This window comes from Balaenoptera musculus, chromosome 8 (genome assembly GCF_009873245.2).
Source record: "Balaenoptera musculus isolate JJ_BM4_2016_0621 chromosome 8, mBalMus1.pri.v3, whole genome shotgun sequence".
Lineage (NCBI taxonomy): Eukaryota > Metazoa > Chordata > Mammalia > Artiodactyla > Balaenopteridae > Balaenoptera > Balaenoptera musculus.
Genome location: NC_045792.1, coordinates 92,709,467 through 92,714,738, shown reverse-complemented (window position 1 = coordinate 92,714,738; position 5,272 = coordinate 92,709,467).

The window sequence follows — 5,272 nt, the reverse complement described above, 5'->3', positions numbered from 1 at the left end:
ATTGTTGCAGTGGGGCTGAGGCTGGGGCTGGCGAGACCTACAAATCCCCAGGGGCTTGCAGTCCTCCTTTATGGCCCTCTCTGCCCCCGGTCCTTGCGTGCGGTGGCCCGAGGTCTCTCTACTCCGCCCAGTGTCAACCCGTGTCAATTCAGCCTCTTCCCAGCTTCAACTGAAACAAACAAAATTTTTAAAAAGCCACAAAACCCACAGCAAACAAGTGAACAAGAAACAAAAGCATATTCATAAATGACCAAAACAATTCTGTTCTTACTAAGCATTCATAAACGTTTGAAGTCCACTTTACTGAAGACTTGTAGAGGTCACGAGGAGGAGGAGTCACATTAGCATGCAGATTTCCAGCATCCTGTGGGTTTCCCCTTCCCTTTCTTTTCTGTCTTTCTCTCTCTGGAGTTTCTTTCCCCATCTGACACATAGATGTTTAGCTTATCTCTTGTTGCTCGAGCGCGTCAGAAAGGCTCCTTCTTTGCACTGAGAGCATGTCAGAGTACTTTACCCAAACAGATGCGGTGCTGTTTCTAAGAAATCTGGTTTTGTTAGGCTGGGTTTTGTTATGCTGCAGTAACAAACATCTCCATAATCTCAGTGGCTTAAAACAAGAAAGGTTGATTTCTTGCCCATACCAAGTTTTTTGTAGGTTTGGGTGACTTTTTAGGGCAGCCATCCTGCATGTGATGGCTCAGGTTGCACTTTTTATCTACGTGTGCTGTCAAAAGTGAAGGGTGAGGAGTAGTGTTGAGCACTGGCAGTTTCATACTTCCGCCTGGTCTCTTCTGCTCAAAGTTCATTGGCCAGAGCAAGTCATACGGCTACACTTAACTACAGGTGGCAGAGAAGTACAAACTTTCCTTGTGCCCCAAAAGAGAGGGAAACAGGATGCTAGCAGAACGTGTGAATGTTGAAAAATTGATCTTGACCTCATTACATTGACACAAAGTGAGGTACTGGTAGAGCCAGGATGAGAATCTAGAACTCTGGCCCTCGAGTCCAGGACCCTTCCCTCTGGAGGTGGCACTACTATAAGGACAAGTAAATGCCTATGAAGAGCTTGAGGTCTGAAGCAAGACTGAAGTCAACACCACCCACACTACACATCTGCTAGGAGGATTGAAATGGAAGTAGTCTTGTTTAGGCTTCAGAGGCAATATTAGTCCTCTAACCGATTCGTGACCTTGCCTGGACTAAGTGCCTGCTGGTGAGCTGCCGCCAGCAAGTCTGGCAGCACTTAAGATGAAGAAGGGAGTGGATTGTGGAATTTCTTGAGCCTCAGGGACCTGGCCAGTTCCCGGGGGTCTAGAAATTCTTATGATACACAAAATGAGATAAACAGCATTGTTGAAGAAACCCAGAGCTGCATATTTGCACGCAAACGGATGATATCAGTTTGCAGCCTGGTATTATAAGTGGGACTCCCCCTAAACTGCAATTTGAAGTCTCACCCGCGGAGTGTATGCACTGCCCAGGACCTTTCCCAACTGGGACTCCAGATTGCTGTTTTCGGGACTTCCCAGCGCTGTTTAAGTCTGGCTGTAGGTGTCGGCCCAATCTGAGGGTATACATGCTTTTACTTTTCTTTCCCTTTTCATTTCTATTTCTTTCTTTTTAATGATTTTCTATTAAAGTTAAGTTGAAATTGTCTACTTGTGTGATGAGTGGTGTCTTTTTGTTAACAAATCCTTCGAACCTATAACGAAAGTAAAACTTTAGGCAAAACAGCATCATGGTCGCAAATGGAGAAGTTCCCACTTCTTTTACATGTGTTTTCATTTCATAAACTGGACACAATAAAGATGCACTTACTTTGGGTTCCTTTTTGGGAGGCATGTCATCTGCATTGAACTGAATATTCTTAGAATACATTAAAATGTTTACATACTAGGTAAAACATCAAAGCGCAATATGTCTTCACTGCAAGAGAATCAATACAAATTTAGCTTTTGTGAAAAATATATCACCGACTCACTTTCAGATAAATCGTCGGACAAATGCAATCATTCAGATCAGGCCTGGTGTAGGGTAGGCGCTCATTAAATCTTTGCTGAATGAGTGAATGAATAAACACTATTCTTCAGCCAGACCTATTGCACTTACTTATTCAACCAAAATATATTGAAAGCCAATGTGATACATGGTTGCCTTGGTGGCTCCTGATGACCCACCCCTTCCAGGGTTCATGATCGCAGTATTCATACCCTTCCACTTGAACCCTGGGCTTCCTCAGGTGACTTGCTTTGCCCAGTGGAACATCAACAAGCATGATGCAGGCAGAGGCTTGATAAGCACTTGTGTGCCGGGGCTTGTGCCACCACCACGTGGGGAAACGTGGTCTGGTCTCCTTGAGGATGGAGACCCCTGGGAGACAGAGGCTCAGTGTTCCCAGCCGTCTCAGCTGAGCTCCTCCTCCAGCTCACCCTTCAGCTGAATGTGGTTGCCCGAGGGAGATGGGAGAAACCAGCACAAACTGCATTATTGTGAGATATGAAAAATTGTTGTCAGGCCAGGGGTCATCCAGCTTTCTCTGGAAAAGGCCAGATGGTAAATATTTTAGGTTTTTGGGGTCATACAATTTCTGTCACAATGACTCAATTCTGCCATTATCGTGTGAAAGCGGCCAGAGATGACATAGAAACGAATAGATGTGGCTGTCTTCCAAACAAACTTTATTTTCAAAAACAGGTGGCGAGCTGAATTGGTCCACGCTCTGAGGTTTCCTGGCCCTGTTTTAGGCCACTAAGTTTGGGGGACAGTTTGTTTTGTTGCAGTAAATAATGGAAATGACCTGCCTTTGTCTCTTCCAAGTTCCAGGTGTCCTCATTCCCGAGAACATTCCACCGTGTGACTTCATTCCCGATGGCTCCCTGAGGTGGAAAGCCCTCCTTTCTCAGACCTGGCCCTAGGAAAATTAGAAAGTCATCGGCGTGTGTTTTTAGCTTCTCATCGAAAGGTTCTAGAAGGGCCAGAAAGAAATGGTTGTGGAAGTGCTCCTTTCACTGGGAGCGAAGGGTGCCTACTCCTAAGCTTCGGGTGGGTGGGGGCCACCCTCTCCTCCTGCCCTGGGACCCTGAGGCTCCGTGGAGTCGGAGCAGGATGACGTCACACTGCGTAAGGGGCAGTGAGGGTGGTAAAATGGAAGACTCCTCGCCTGATAGTCTTATTATATCACCAGAAAGGCTCAGCTGTCCCCATACAGCGGTGGCTTCTGACCTACCCATCTACATATTATTGCCCAGAAGTCTCAGATTTCCTGGGATTTCTACCAGAATTCTAAGTAATGGTCTTCAAAAATCAGAATGATTGCATAAGGGACTTCCCTGGTGGCGCAGTGGTTAAGAATCTGCTTACCAACGCAGGTGGCCTGGGTTTGATCCTTGGTCCGGGAAGATCCCACGTGCCACGGAGCAACTAAGCCCATGCACCACAACTACTGAGCCTGCACTCTAGAGCCTGCGACCCACAACTACTGAGCCCACGTGCCACAACTACCGAAGCCCGCGTGCCTAAAGCCTGTGCTCTGCAACAAGAGAAGCTCCCCACTCGCCGCAACTAGAGAAAGCCCACATGCAACAATGAAGACCCAACACAGCCAAAAATAAATAAATAAATGTATAGATAAGAAAAAGGAACGATTGCATAATCATCAAGGAAATAGAGATCCCTGCCCTGTTACCTTGTGGAGAAGGGTGCCGATTCTGGAATCAAGCTGCCGAGTAGCAAATCCTGCCTCCCATCCACTCCCGTCCATTTGGTTGATGCCCTTGGGCAAATCGTTAAATACTCTAAGCCCAAGTTTCCTCAGTTATAAAATGGTGATAATAATAGCATTCACCTTTATGATTTTTGTGACAATTGAATGACATAAACCATGTAAAGTATCACAGTGCCTGGCACATACTAACTATTCCGCAAACTGTTGCTATTATTAACTCACAGTCAGTCAATTCTGTAGTTTCTTAATTCCTTTGATTTTTATAGATTATTTATATTTTTACATAAAGTGTTCTCACTTCCATATCTCATTGATTTGCCTAAAAAATATATAGCACAGTAATAATTAATGTCAATTTAAAGGGGAGGAAAGTGAGATTGAGGTGTTAGGTTTTTTGGTTTGTTTTTGTCCCAGTTATCTTTATTCTTGCCCAATGAAGCTGGTAAGAGACAAGTATACTTGTTCCAGTTTACAGATGGGGAAGAAAGAGGCAGGGAGTTGGGGGACTGTAAGAAAGAACTAACATTGAAGTGTCATGGGGCAATTCCCCAGAAAGCAGACTCTGAGAAGATTTGCGTGAGGCAAGTTCATTGGGAAGTGCTTTCTGAATGACAGCTGTAGGGAAGTGTAGGAAGCAGAAATGGGCAGAGGGGGAAGTTGGGGTGTGATTCAGCTGCCTCAGTCATCCCACGGGGAGTTCTGAAGCTGGAATAACCCTGCAGAGTTGACCCAAATGAGGCAAATGGTTTGGACCTTTTAAAGGCCAGTTTAACCCACAAACTGACCATTCATTGGGTGTGGACCACCCTGGTAAGGGATGTGACCTTGGTCAAGGCTGCTGTCTTCAGTCTAGAACAATTTCCAGAGGGAAACTCAGCTGTGAGCTCTCAGTTATCACCACTCAGTGCTGATGGTTTTGGGGGGATCTGGGTGGCACCCCAGAGCAGTCACAACATACAGCTTCTACTGTGGACCAGGAACTGTGCGATGAGCTTTCACATACATCTTGCCATTCAAACCTGTCAGCAAACCAGCAGAATAACTAATGAAGAAAGCTATGATATGTTTAGTGGTTTCTATATGCCAGGTGGTTTACAAACTTTCATTCATGCCATTTTCTTAACAACTCATCAAGGTTGGAGTTATTTGTTGCATCTGGTGGAAGAGAAATTGGCAGTTCAGAAAAGCCAAATTGGTGCTCAAGACATGAACCCAGCTCTCTCACATGGGAGCTGGCGCTCCTCCCACACTGGGCAGTACAGGCCAATTTTACTGATGTGGCAGTTGCGGTTTAATGAGGTTAAATGACTTCCATGAAGTTCAGAGCTAGTGGAGGGCAGAGCTGGGGCTTGAACTCAGGTGTGGGACGATCTTTCCCAGGCACCAAGTTGTATGCTGGGAGAGATGAGAAAGACCATGACGTGGTGGGAAAAAAAGACAACTCAGATGAAGCTTAACTTCTCGGAGCTCCATTAACTTCGTCCCTAATGCTTCAAGGGCTTTCGAGCCATTTCCTGATAGTAGCAGCTTATGGGTTTTGAGCATTTT